We start from the raw sequence: 14,550 nt of genomic DNA, 5'->3' as shown, positions 1-14,550 counted from the left end.
GCTAGGTGAGAAAAACAATATCCCTGCCATTTTTCCAGTACTGTGCATCATTCCTAGGCGCAGGGTCGGCATATATCGCCTCTTCAAGTGGAGTAGCACGCCTGCCCTACACTTCGAGAAATTTGTGTGGCAACGACATTTTGCATCACGACTTGGCGACTTCACTAGCGCCTGCCCGCTAGTGAAGTCTGCGGGCAACACCACAACCGACACTAATACCCTTTTCGCGATTTAAAAAAAAACCCGCAAATTCGCAGGCACCCCAGTACCCCACCGGTTTAGGTCGCCAAAATGAGAATTGCCACGAATCACAAAAGCCACGAATCACAGAAGCATTACACTATTACAGATCCAAAGATTGAAACACAGAAGCATTACAAATGCAAAAATGAACCTAAAACTGCAACAATTCTCGCTCGATCCAAACCGACCCGGCAGCAAGTCCCCGATCCAGCAGCAACCCTAACCCACGAGTTCACTGACGACGAGCTCCTCCTCTCCACCGGCGAGCTGTGAGAGAAAACCAAGAGAAAGTGAGTCAGAGAGAGAAATTCGAGAGAGGGAGAAACTAACCGTGAGAGGGGATCCGGTGGCGTGCGGGACCAGCTGGGGCGCCGGATCCGGCGGTGGCCGTTGTTGAGGTCGTCGGATCCAGTGCCGACAGGGCCGTCGGCGGCAGGGATGTGGCGGCCGGGGTCGGGGGCGGCGGCGGCAAGAAGAAGTGGCACCCGGCTCCTCCTCGCAGTCCTCGTCGCCGGCGGATGGGGTTGGGGGGGCGAGCGTCCGGCGGCTAGGGTCGGGAGTGGAGAGGGAGGTGAGGGAGAGAAGCAGAGAGGGAGGGAGGAGTGGAGAAGAAGAGAGGAGAGGGAGGAAGGAGTGGCTGGCGGCTGAGGAGTGGGGAGAGGGAGATAGCTAGGTTTAGGGTTAGATTTTGTGTATAAGGAGGGGTGGGTTGGGCCGAGGAATGGGCGGTTTGGGCCCAAACACGCATCACTGGCGAGCACAGTTGCACAACCCGCCATTGATATATATTCGTGTGAATTTTGCACCTTTTCAAATTTGATCATTAGTGACAGGCCCAGTGTGACCGTTACTGATGAGACGATGTCGTAGCCCGGGGCTTAGACACCGGGGATGCTAGGCACCCCCTTTTAGGTTCGGCAGTGGGTGATGGGGATCGCTCCGGCGATTGCCGGTGAGACCAACGACGAGCGTTGCAATGTACAAGCGTTTACCCAGGTTCGGGCCACCCGGAGGTGTAAAACCCTACGTCCTGCTTCTGAGTGTGTGTTAGCCAATGAACAAGTGTTTACAGGTTGCCGGGGGAGTCCCCGGGCGCACTCTTCCTTTCTGCTAAATGGCTACTTACTACTTCTGGACTATATCTCTAGGGATCGTCACCCAGGTAAAGTCCAACCTTAGAAAAACCGGAACCCTTTGACCGGTGGCGCTGGTCCTCCTTTTACACTCAAAGGGATACCACAGGTGCCTCGGTCTGCATGGGGGACACGCTTTTGGACACGCGCCGAACAAAGACCCTAGGCAGCTTTCCTTTGCTGCGCTGGCATGCATGCACAATACAAAACACTGTAGCTAGGGCGATACGTGCCCTAGATTCACTGCGAGCTACTCACTGTGGGTTGACTAGACAGAAAACCACTTCCCTGTCGGAGCATTTAATGCTCGGCTTGTGCCACACTCCACACTCCGACCAGCTCTGCACAAAAGGAGCCTGCCGGGTGGCCACGTGGCATCGATACTCTGTCTGCCGTGGGCATCAGCCCTGTTGTAAGCGTCTGCGTCAGGAGACACCCTCCCCGACAAGTGAGCTTCCTGGGAGGCGTCCTGAAGGGGATCTTCACACTGTCATCCAGGGTAACCTCCGCAGCCCGGCTAGTCCTGCTCCAAGGCAACCCCTTTCCCAGACACCTGCCGGGCTGGTGACTTCCCGGGCAGCTCGCACTGTGCTGCCCAGGGTGCCGTCCTTGCGGGGAGCAAGCGAGGCGACCCACGCGTTGAACAACGGTGGTACCCCGGGTGCCACTGGTGCGACAGTAGCCCCCGGGCGTGGGCCGGCAACGCCTGTTCCCGGGCGTAATCACCCTTGGTCGGTTGCCGGGCTATGCCCTAACTGCGAGTGGTTAAGGCCACGTCGTGCATTCCACCCTTAAAACGCAGTTATCCCCAGCGCACCCATAGGGTGCGGATGTGACCGTTGCTCAGCGCTAGGGTGCCATAAAACCCCACCGTTGTGCTGAGGGGCAATCACTTAGCCCCCAGTCCTTCCTCCTCCTCCCCATTCCTCCTCGCGCCCCTAATCCTGCTAATCGCCACCCACATTCCCCATGGAACCCAAGGTCCCCAAGAGGGGGAAGGGTTCCACAAGCTCTGCAGGCGACAAGGGTGAGAAAGCTCCCAAGAAGCCTCCGTCGGAGAGGGAGCAGAGGAACCGGGAGATGAGGGCCAAGCGGGCCTTCTTCAAGCCCGGCTACAATGGCGAGGGGGTCGACAAGATTCGGCACGCCGTCGCCACCTCGTTCAACGAGTACAGCGAGACGCTCATTTTCCCTGCCGGTGGCGACTACCAAGACAACGACTTCCGGGTGTTCGCACGCTTCATTCTCTCTGGGTTCGTGCCTCCGTACTCCCTTTTTCTCCATGCTCTCATGGCGGCGTACCAGCTCAAAGTTGCGCAGCTCCACCCCACATCTCTTTTCCTTCTCGTCGTCTTCCAATTTTTCTGCGAGGGGTTTGTCTTGGTGATGCCGTCAGTGGCATTGTTCCGCCATTACTTCTACCCGCACGTCGAGCAGACGGGAGCGATGTCGTCGGGGGTCTCGTTCCGCGCTCGCGACAAGATGAAATCGGAGTTCATCGTGCGGACCGAGAAGAAGATCGAGAAGGAGTGGCGCACAGACTGGTGTTGGGTTCGCGTGGACGAGCCCGACGAGTTTATCCATACGCCCACCGAGCTGCCGGCGAGTAACGACAGCTGGCGGGACCGCTACAGCTGAGACGCGGAGCTCCTTCCCATCGTCAAGAAGATCAAAGCCCTGCGACTAGTGGGGCTCACCGATCTTGACGTGGCGCGCACCTACATCAGCCGGCGCATCGCGCCGCTGCAGCTGCGGTCTCGCCCCGCGTGGATGTACACGGGGCCCGGTGACACCACACGACTGCAAAGCGTGGGTGTGACGCCGAAGGTGATCCAGGGGTGGGTGAAGGGAATCACCGGCGAGGACGCCCCATTCACGGAACTGCCTTCGGGGGCGCCATCCCTTCACGCCGGCGTTGCGAGCCTCCACGACATTGTCGGCAGCTACCCACCCTGCAACGAGTGGGGGCTGATGTCCGATCCCCCGGTTCCAGCCACCCGCAGCCTGTGGGAAGCACGTGGCCGAGGAGAGCGAGGGGGGATCGGATTCCAGCTGGCCCAGTGAAGGGTCCTCTAGCAATGAGGCTGGCGACGTTACTGGAGCCCAGACGGTCCTCCCTGAGGCGGAGGTGGAGGACGAGGACGATGTGCCGCTGGTGCGGCGATCAAGAGCGCCGGCGGCAGGAGCACCCAGCGGGAGTTCATCTCCCGCGGGTCCTGCTGCCGCAGCGGCTACCTCCGCAACGGCCATAGGCGCCTCGGCGGCTTCCGCGGCAACTGGGGCCGCGGCAACGCCACGAGGGTCCGCGGTCCCGCCCAAGCGGGGGATCTCCACGGGCTACTCGCTCAAGCTCAACCCCAAAGGTAAGCTGACATTTTTCTCCCCCTTTTCTTTACAAGTTTGTGCTTGCCATGATTCCTTCGCTTCTTGGTTGATGCCTTGCAGGGACGGCGCCCCGGCGGGAGCCGGCAAGAGGGGGAGAACTGACACCGCACCCGCTGCGCCAAGAAAGAAGTCGCGCACCCAGGCCAGCGTTAGTGCCAGCCAGATCGGCACGAGGACCAGCGGCGCCGCCACTACGCCTGCCGCCGACCCGGTCCCAGAGGAGGAGGAGCCCGCGACAGGTACAGACCCCTCCCCTCACTCCATTATGCATGCTCCCTCCGCACGTTAACCCTTAACCGTGCGATTATCTTGGCTTGCAGGCGAAACCCAGCCTGCAGGGGGCAGCCCGGCAGCAGAAGCCGGGGCAGAGGGGAACAAATCTCCGCCCGCAAGCGCGGCGACCCCGCAAGTTACTCATCCAGAACTCCCTTGCGCTCGTCGCCGGGTGCCTCAGCTTGGCTTGAAGTAACTTATTTTGCTCTTATCGCAGGTCCCAATGCGCCCACCACGGGGGCGGATGGTACGGTGATCGACCTCACCTCTGAAGTTGAGTTGGAGGACGAGCCGGAGGTGGCTCCCGCGCCAAGCCCCACCGCCCCAGACACGATGATGGTAGCACCCACCGCCGCTACCGGAGTGGGGCTCGACGGTGCGTCCCCGGCCTCGCAGGCCGGGGGCACGGGTCCCTCGGCCGCCCAGTAGGAGACGATTCCTGCCGGGGGCGCAACCCCTCCACCAGACCCGCCACCCACGGCCGGGGTGTGGAGCAAGACGTGGTAGGGGAGCAGCAGGCGGCTCCCCTGCAAGGGGATGATGCTCCTCACGGCCAGACCATGGCAGCGGGGGTCTCGTCGTCGTGCGCCGCTACCTCCAGCCCTGACCTCGGCATTCTTGCCGGGGCGACTTGGGACCCAATCACCTGGGACCCAAGTATCTGCGATCAGGGGCACCAGTTCCTCGACGCCATCAAGGAGCAGCAACTGGCGTTCGTCACCTCGTTCAACAAGGTGAGGGAGCACCATGAGCTCGCGAAGCTTCAGCTGGGTGAAGTGTGGCAGGACATCGAGAGGGAGCGGCAGGAGCTCTCCCGGCTAAGGGAGGAGACCCGGCTAGCCCGGTAGGCCAGGGACGAGGCCACAACGCCAGTCGTCCCCGAGGCGAAGCTCCACCGGCAGCTGGAGGCCCAACGCGCCGAGCACCAGCAAGAATTGGACTCGTTGGCCGCGGCGCGGGAGAAGGCCAACAAGGAGCACGAGGATGTGCTAGCAACAGCTCAAGCTCGCCTCAACGAGAAGAGCGAGCTGGTCAGCGGCTACTCCTCCCAACTCCAGGCGTTGCGCGTGAAGCTGGAGGAGCAGGCCAAGGCCGCGGGGGACGCGGCTGCCACACGACGAGAGAAGGAGCTGCGGGAGCAGTTCTGGACCCGGGAGCGCGAACTCGAGGGGGAGCTCAATTCCGCCAAGGAAAGGAGCGCCCATCTCGAGCCCGAGCTGACCACCACCCAGGGTGAGCTCGTCAGGACTGGCGAAGACAACGTGAGCAAGGCCAAGGAGATCGTGCGGCTGACGAAACTCCTCTAGAAGGCCAAGCTTGCGGTGGTGTCCTCGCGCGGCAACCACGACAAGTTGGCGGAGCAGCGGCGGAAGGAGACCGAAAAGCTGCTCGAAATTGCCCAGGCCATACGCGAGCTGCGGCCGAGGTTTGAGCTGTAGGCGGCAAAGGTGGACGACACGGACGTCAGCACCTTGACCCCATTCTTCTCCGACATGGTGGGGAAGCTTGGGGCGCTAGACGTGTGGATCTCCAAGTTTTGCGACGGGGAGATAGCGTCGTGCGCCAGGGAGATCGCCGACACGATCCTCCCCCGGGTGCACTACTACCACCCCGACTTCCCTTTCGAGGCACTGCTGGACGCGTGGCCGGACAGCGAGGACAGTCCCTCCCACACCAAGGTAGTGGGCAAGTTCATCGACGAAGTGGTGGAGCGGATGCAGAGGAAGCCAGAGCCGGAGCCCTCAGCGGAAGACCCCAGCAACCAGTAGCCGTAGTCCCCTGCTAGCGTTTGTTTTTCCTTTGTTTCCTGGCGCCGTTGAACAGTTATGGTTTTATTAGCCCATGTAATCATTCGCTACTTTTAGAAATTTCACTTTCTGGTTCTACTGGGTACTTGTTCCTGAAATTGACTCGTGGGGTGAACCTTACTGTCCTCGTGTGTTATGGTTTGTGCTGCCAGGGACTCGCACGCTACTCACTTAACCAGACCAGGGACCTGGGACGGACCCGCAGTGCCAACCTGGGGTTATGTAGCAGCGGCGAGTCACTCCACTTGCGGGTTAGCTATTCTCAAGCACACGTCTACGGGGTGGACCCGCAAGCCACATGAGGAGCGCACTCCCCCCGCAAGCGTCCTTCTAACACTCTAGCCGCATACAAGACCCGACCCACACCAACGAGCCAGCGTCGAGATTAGAAAGCTAGGCGCCCAGGATAATGCACTTAGTTGTCTGTTCTCTTGTCGAACGTATCGATTCTGCACTTGGAATGCCTGCTGGAGGGATGCGGCAAGAGCATTGTGGCAATGCACCCATCGGCGCTGAACACTGATGGCATGCACCACCACAGCATCTCTGCGGCAACCCTCGCCTTGGAAACTGCTGGAGGGATGCGGCAAGGGTGCGATGGCAGTGCACCCATCAGCGCTGAGCACTGATGGCATGCACCACCATCGCGTCTCTGCGGCAACCCCCGCCTTGGAGATGCCCGGAGGAGTGATGTGGCAGGGACGCGATGATGGGAACACCATCGGCGCTTGCGCGCGGAGGAATGCACCACCACCGCTTCTCTGCTGCATCACTCGCCATCTTCTTTTCTTTGCCTTGAGTCACCCCGTGGTCACCATGCCCTTTTATAGGCACGGTGGAGAATCCTGACGCCACGCGCGCCGAGCTACCGCGGCACACGCGTCGACACCCTCCTGTGGTAAGAGCCTTGAAGCGGTCGCCACGCACCAGTGGCTACCCGCTAGACGACACGGCCCGTGAGTACTCCACGAGTGTCACAGTGCGTCTGATTCCTATCCTTATCCTGCATGTCAGATTCTTACCAAGCCCGAGATGCTGCAAAAAAATTTGAAATGCACAAAAAAAGGTACAGCACATATAACCCTCGTGCCTCCCAGCCCCCGGGCACAGAAGGGTCGATAACAAACTTGGGTGTGACCATTCTTTTATTCCCAAGACGCAGCTGCTGCGTGGTGCGCATTGTGGGGAACCCGGCAACGGCACGACCGCTTGCTGGAGTGATTCGGCAACGAGTTTTCTGTTTGCGAGGCTCCGGCAGCCCCTGCTCACAGCCAAGGATGGAAAGAAACTTTTGTGCACCTAGAGCAGGAGACAGAAGAAAGAACATGCAATAACGAGACAACTTGAAATGCAGAGGAAATACTTAACTTTATTTATAGAAACTAGCGGATTACAATCGGGGGTTACCCGGCTACACTAGTTCGAGAGGCATGCTGCAGCAGCATCGCCCGTGGGTCAGGCTCCGCCGCTTCACGGGTAGAACTTGCGCAACTGCTCAAAATTCCAACTGTTTTGCACTGGCAAGCCTTCTTCGGTTTCCAGCCGGACAGCCCCCGGTCTGGTCACCTGCACTACCCGGAAGGTGCCCTCCCATTTCGGATCCAACTTGTTCCCGGTCTTCGTTCCTTGTATCCGGCGCAGGACAAGGTCTCTGACCTTGAGCTCCCGGGTACGGACTCGCATGTCATTATAACGGCGGAGCCCCTGCTGATAGCATGCAGCTCGTACAGCAACCCAACATCAAAGTTCTTCGATGAAGTTAAGATCGTCAACCCTCTACTCGTGTTGGCTATGCTTGTCGTACGCGCGTACACGAGGGGATCCATGCTTGAGCTCGAGGGGCAGCACCGCTTCTGCCCCGTAGACAAGGGCGAATGGAGTTTCACCCGTTGCCCGGCTAGGTGTGGTCCTGATCGACCACAGCACGGGCTGGAGTTCTTAATCCAGTGCTTCCCGTGGCCTTTGAGCTTGTCAAAGGTTCTCGTCTTGAGCCCCCCAGCACCTTTGCGTTGGCCCTCTCCGCCTGTCCGTTGCTCCTCGGGTGAGCAACAGAGGCGAAGTAGATCTTGGTGCCCATGTCCTCGCAGTACGCTTGGAACACGGCGCTCGTAAATTGTGTGCCATTATCGGTGATGATGATGTTAGGCACACCAAACCGGCACACAATGCCCTTGAAGAACTTGATGGCCGCCTGAGCGGTCACCTTCCGCACTGGTTCCACTTCCACCCACTTGGAGAACTTGTCGATGGCCACAAGCAAGTACTCATAGCTGCCAACTGCTCTCGGCAACTTGCCGATGATGTCCAGCCCACAGACCGCGAACGGCCAGGAGGATGGAATGACTTGCAGGGCTTGCGCCGGCTGATTACTCTTCTTTGCATTGAATTGGCACGCCTCGCATGTCTTGACTAGTTGTTCGGCATCGGCTAGTGCCATAGGCCAGTAGAAACCGTGCCGAAAAGCCTTGCCGGCCAGAGCTCGGGAGGCCACATGGTGCGAGCATGTGCCTCGGTGTATATCTTCCAAAAGTGCGCGCCCTTCGTCTTGGGGTACGCAGAGGAGTTTTACTCCGTTTGCACGCCTCCGGTAGAGATTCCCGTCTACCAGAGCGTACATCTTGGCTTGCCGGGCTATGCGCTCCGCGGCAACGTCGTCTTCAGGTAGGGCTTCCCCCTTGACGTAGCGGGCGATGTCCACCGCCCAAGGCGGGGTTTCCCTACTCATGCATACCGCCACATCGGCAACATGGACCTCCTCTGTTGCGGGGTTTCCTTCGGTTGTCGGGGGGGCTTCCCCGGCATCCCGCTTGGGAGTGACTGAAGGCGTCGTCCGGCTGTGCCAGAACACTCCCGCCGGGACTTTCCGGCACTCTGCAGCCCACTTGGACAGTTCATCAGCCGCGAAGTTATCCTTCCGCTTGATGTGCTTGAATCGCAAACCCTTGAACTTGCGTTCTAGCTTGCGGACTTCATCCACGTACGCTGTCATCTGCGAGCAGTCATAGTCCTTGTTAACCTGGTTGATCACGAGTTGGGAATCTCCACGGACAACCAGACGCTTAATATCGAGGGCGATTGCCGCCCGCAACCCGGCGAGCAACCCCTCGTACTCAGCCATGTTGTTGGTGGAGTTGGGGAAGTCGAGTTGGATGGCGAATTTCAACTAGTCCCCCGTGGGTGACTCGATCACGACTCCGGCGCCAGCCCCCTGTAGGCTGAACGCGCCGTCGAAGTACATGACCCAGTGGCCTTCGTCCAGCCTGCCGGGCAGGCTGGTCTCCGGCTCCTCTTCTTCTATGCCTGTCGAGGTCCACTCTGCAACGAAATCGGCCATAGCGGCACTCTTGATACTCTTGGTGTTCGTGAAGTGCAGATCAAACTCCGACAACTCTATCCTCCACTCGGCCACTCTCCCGGTGGCTTCACGGTTGGTGAGGGCCCGCTTGAGGCAGAACCCTGACACCACCGTGATGCGGTGCGCCTAGAAGTAATGGCGCAGCTTGCGGGATATAAGCAGAATCCCCAGCAAGAGCTTCTGCACTTACAGGTACCGTACGCGGGCGTCGCGCAACACCGTGCTGACGAAGTACACAGGGTGTTGCACGAGCCTCTTGCGTGGTATCGGCGCCGCCGGCTCGATGCGGTTCCCGGGGCTGGCTCAGCCCCCTGCCCCATAACCCCAGCCCCCGGGAGATCTTCTTCTCTCTCAGCAACAAGCACCGAGCTGACCACTTGGTCAGTCGCCGCTAGGTAGAGTAGCAGTGGCTCGCCCGACTTGGGGGCGACAAGGATCGGCGGCGATTTCAAGTACTGCTACAGGTCCTGGAATGCCGCCTTAGCCTCGGGGGTCCAATCGGTTGGGCCCTGCTTCTTCGTTAACTTGACGAAAGGCAAGACGCGTTCGTCCAACCTTGAAATGAAACGCCCCAGCGCGGCAACACAGCCGTTGAGGCGCTGGACGTCCTTCACCTTGCGGGGAACCTCCATCTTCTCGATAGCTTCTATCTTCTTTGGGTTGGCCTGAATCCCCCTATGTGAAACCAAGAAGCCCAGAAGCTGCCCCGAGTCTACACCAAAAGTGCATTTCTAAGGGTTCAACTCGAGCTTGATCCTGCGGAGCTCATCGAACGTCTCCCGCAAGTCATCAATAAGCGAGTCCCCGCGCTTTGACTTGATGACGATATCATCCATGTAGGCCTCAACGTTTCGGCCTAGCTGGGGTCCCAAACACTCGCGTAAGGCACACTGGAATGTTGAGCCCGCGTTCTTCAACCCGAAAGGCATGCACGTGTAACAGTAGCAACTAACCGGGGTGATGAACGTCGTTTTCTCCTCGTCCTCGACTGCCATCTTAATTTGGTGGTAGCCGGAAAACGCATCCAAAAAACACAACAAATCGCAATTGGCAGTGGAATCTACTATTTGATCAATGCAGGGTACAGGGAAAGGGTCTTTGGAACATGCGCGATTTAGATTAGTAAAATCTACCCACATGCGCAGTTTGTTCTCCTCCTTGGGTATTACAACTGGGTTTGCTAACCAAGTGGGATACAGTACTTCCCTGATAGCACCCGCAGCTTTTAGCTTTTCCACTACTTGCTTGATGAAGTCTTTGCGCTCCTGTGCTTGCCGGCGGACCTTCTGCTTGACGGGGCGGGCGTCTGGACGCACCGCAAGTCGATGCTCGATCACCTCCCTAGGGACTCCGGGAAGATCCGATGGTTCCCAAGCGAACACGTCGGCGTTCTCCCGGAGGAAAGTGATGAGGGCGCTTTCCTATTTGGCATCGAGGTTTGCACCGATGGTGACGGTTCGCTCCTCGTTGCCGGCTTGGAGGGGCAGCTTCTTCACCTTGGCGGCCACCTCCTTGAGCTTCTGGCCCTTGCTGGGGCGTGAGCTCGAGCTTGTGCTTCCCCCGGCAAGTTGTTGCGGGGTAACACGAGCCTTTTTCGCTGCGGGGTGATCGCCCGGCAGCGAGCCTTCACTTCCGGCGACGCCTTCGTCACGTGAATCGGCTTCCGGCGAGCTCCGCCGTCCACGCCTCGTGCGTCGGCGTTCCCTGCGGCGGCTTGTAGCGCATGATGGCCTGAGCCGCCACGAGGGTTTCTGACCTAGTTCGGACAGGAGGCACTTCGTGCTCCTGTCCGGCGCTGCCGTCAGGGACGGCTCAGGCGCCTCGCGGACGATCCCGCGAGCCGGAGGGAGTTGCTTGGGAAGCAACAGAGGGATGCTGAAATGGACGCGGTCCGTCGTTGGCCTGCGGCTGCTCGACGTGTGGCTCGCGAGCATGAGCGACGACCCGGCTATGACTGGCCCCAGCGCTAGGCTGCGAGGCTAGCTTCGGCCGGTCTCCAATGTTGTTGCACCCGGGCAGGCTCAGGGTTCTCCTAATTCTACGACATGCGCTGCACGTCGTGTGACCGCGTGTTCGCCGTTGGGGCACCACGCGGCTCGATCCGAGAGTCGTCAGCCCGCTTAGGAGGCATAGCGACGAGTACTGTCGTCGGAGAAGGCGGAGCTGATGTAGCTGAAGACGATAGCGCCGGCAGTCACCGGCGAGCTCTCCGCACGCGCCCCCTACCTGGCACGCCAGATGTCGTAGCCCGGGTCTTAGACACCGGGGATGCTAGGCACCCCTTTTAGGTTCGGCAGTGGGCGATGGGGATCGCTCTAGCGATGGCCAGCGAGGCCAATGACGAGCGTTGCAATGTACAAGCCAGTTTACCCAGATTCGGGTCACCCGAAGGTGTAAAACTCTACGTCCTGCTTCTGAGTGTGTATTAGCCAATGAACAAGTGTTTACAGGTTGCCGGGGGAGTCCCCGGGCACTCTCTTCCTTTCGGCCAAATGGCTACTTACTGCTTCTGGACTAAATCTCTAGGGATCGTCACCCAGCTAGAGTCCAACCTTAGAAAAACCGAAACCCTTTGACCGGTGACGCTGGTCCTCCTTTTATACTCAAGGGGATACCACAGGTGCCTCCGTCTGCATGGGGGACGCGCTTTTGGACACGCGCCGAACAAAGACCCTAGGCAGTTTGCCTTTGCTGCGCTGGCATGCATGCACAATACAAAACACTGTAGCTAGGGCGATACGTGCCCTAGATTCACTGCGAGCTACTCACTGTGGGTTGACTAGACAGAAAACCACTTCCCTGTCGGAGCATTTAATGCTCGGCTTGTGCCACACTCCACACTCCGACCAGCTCTGCACAAAAGGAGCCTGCCGGGTGGCCACGTGGCATCGATACTCTGTCTGCCGTGGGCATCAGCCCTGTTGTAAGCGTCTGCGTCAGGAGACACCCTCCCCGACAAGTAAGCTTCCTGGGAGGCGTCCTGAAGGGGATCTTCACACTGTCATCCAGGGTAACCTCCGCAGCCCGGCTAGTCCTGCTCCAAGGCAACCCCTTTCCCAGACACCTGCCGGGCTGGTGGCTTCCCGGGCAACTCGCACTGTGCTGCATAAGGTGCCGTCCTTGCGGGGAGCAAGCGAGGCAACCTATGCGTTGAGCAATGGTGATACCCCGGATGCCACTGGTGCAACGGACGACATTAGTGACGAGCATACCACGCCCATCACTGATAAGTAACCCTCACTGATAAGCGGTCATCACTGACGGTCTCGCACGCGTCCGGCACGATGTAGTGTCATTAGTGACGGTCGATGTATGACCGTTACTGATGAGAGTCATCAATCACGGGCGAAAAAAGCCCGTTTTTTGGAAAGGAGGCTTTTCAGCCCGACTTTATTAGAAAGCCAACAAGATTCTGCTTGGGAGACCAGCTTACATCACAATGCATACCACCTACACACGACAGGAAAAGACTAGAACAGTTTGATACAACATTCCACAAACCAGCTACAGCCTAACAGAAAACAGCCAGCATCACCCGATGCCCTGAGCTGTAGGAACTCACAAGTTTGTTTGAAGTTTGGCAATCAAATTCAGAGTTACCATTTGCCGCCTATTAGGTAGAAGATTCTTCCGGTGTCCCAAGAACGCCACAGCCTTGAAGATGACCTGCATGAGAATCACACAGATGCTGATTGAAGACCATTTCGTTGCCAGTAAGCCATAATGACCAAGCAACAGCAGTCGCCAGCGACCACATTTTATGATTCACAATTGTCCCTCCCAGTTTCAAAGCAATGTCAAAGAAATCAGACCAAGAAAGAGGAGAGCCCGGCTCCAGCCGAAACAATCCCAAATATGGCATCAACAAAAGAAGGCGATTGGGCAAGTAAAAAGCATATGATCCGTAGTTTCAGGCTGACCAGAGTCTGCAACCTTCAGGTCCTTACCAGCATTTCTTTAGCAGCTCATCGGTAACCTGAATTGTCCCCTTGAAACACATCCAAGTGAAGATCTGCTACTTCAGAGGAATGGATACAAAACTAACCTACCTTACAATAGAGCTCAATTCTGTTGTAGCACTGCTACGGAATTGGTTACCGGTGGCGGGCTGAATTCAGCACCGGTGGCGGTGGACCGGCCCGCCACTAAACCTGCGCCACTGGTGCTATGTCCACCGCCACTGCTGCTAGCCCCCTCCCCCTGTGGGGGTGCAAAACCACCGCCACTGCTGCTAGCCTCCTCCAGTGGCTGGGCAGAACCACCGCCACTGGTACGAATTTGTCAAATTAAAAAAAAGGCAGGCCACACGACCTGCGCTGCCACGATGGCGGAGCATATACACAGAAACAAATTCACATTCGATTACAAAGCATATTTATTGAGAAACAAATCTGGAGCATTACAGAGCACACACAACGATTACAAAGAATATTTATTGAGAAACAAATCCACCGGTGGAGAGGCCAGGGTCGAGGCCGAAGCTGTACTTGGCGGCCGCTGCCATTTCCTCCCGGGAGCAGGTCGGCCACCAGAGAGAGAGAGAGACAGTGAGAGAATGAAATAGCAAAACCGAGAAAAAGAAAAGAACTTGCCTAGGTTCCGGCGGCGCGCAGCGAAGCCGAGGGGCGCTTGGATCGGGTGGAGACAGACCCAACGGCGGCCGGATCCGGTGGAGACGGGGCCAAGGACGCCCGGATCCGGCGGCGACGGGCCCATGGCGGCCGGATCAGGCCCGTCCATGGGGCTGGGAAGCGCGGACATGCGGGTGGGCGCGGGGCACGGAGGCCATGGCGCACGAGAGCAGAGGGAGGTGTGGGAGTAGTGGGAGGCAGGGGGAGTAGAGAGAGGAGAGAGAGCTGTGCATGGAGGCTGCAGCAGGGAGATCGTGGGAGAGAGGAGAGGAGAGATTCTGGACAGAAGAGGATCGTGAGGGAGAGGAGATGAGGGAGAGAGAGGGTTGATCAGTTGAGGAGATAAGGAGGGGAGAGAGAAGCGTCCAGGATGCCATGTCACCGATCCGGGGCATACCCACTGCACCAATCAGATCGCCCGGGAGCACAGTGATTGGATTGTGTATTTTGCGACCACATCTTATAGCACTGGTGGCGGGCAGTACTACGGAACCGGCCACTGGTGCTGAGCTAGCGTTTTCCAAAATCCTGCTCCAGCAGCACTAGTGGCGGGTTCTACTGAATTACCCGCCACTGGTGTTGAATTTTGAAAATGGTATTAAATTTGTATTATATTCTATGAGTATTTAAAAATTACAAAATCTGTGCTTTTGAGTGTATATCAAGGATACATATTTGACAGTGAAGTTTCAACTATGAATTGAAAAAAATTGTACACTAAT

General features: G+C 58.1%; 2 long non-coding RNA genes across 2 annotated transcripts; both read right to left on the bottom strand.

The window, feature by feature from the left end:
- Nucleotides 1-233: 233 nt before the first annotated feature.
- On the bottom strand, nucleotides 234-930 carry LOC106866435. Its single transcript, XR_001406795.2, has 2 exons — nucleotides 604-930; nucleotides 234-510 (listed from the first exon to the last, which is right to left on the bottom strand). It is a non-coding gene; the product is annotated as an uncharacterized LOC106866435 (long non-coding RNA).
- A 10,661-nt stretch (nucleotides 931-11,591) lies between these two features.
- LOC112271869 lies at nucleotides 11,592-14,244 on the bottom strand. Its single transcript, XR_002965388.1, has 2 exons — nucleotides 12,760-14,244; nucleotides 11,592-12,647 (listed from the first exon to the last, which is right to left on the bottom strand). It is a non-coding gene; the product is annotated as an uncharacterized LOC112271869 (long non-coding RNA).
- Between the last annotated feature and the right edge of the window lie 306 nt (nucleotides 14,245-14,550).

The sequence above is a fragment of the Brachypodium distachyon genome, chromosome 3 (genome assembly GCF_000005505.3).
Source record: "Brachypodium distachyon strain Bd21 chromosome 3, Brachypodium_distachyon_v3.0, whole genome shotgun sequence".
NCBI lineage: Eukaryota > Viridiplantae > Streptophyta > Magnoliopsida > Poales > Poaceae > Brachypodium > Brachypodium distachyon.
Note: the sequence above shows the minus strand (reverse complement) of the source record. Positions and strands in the feature narration are given on the sequence as shown.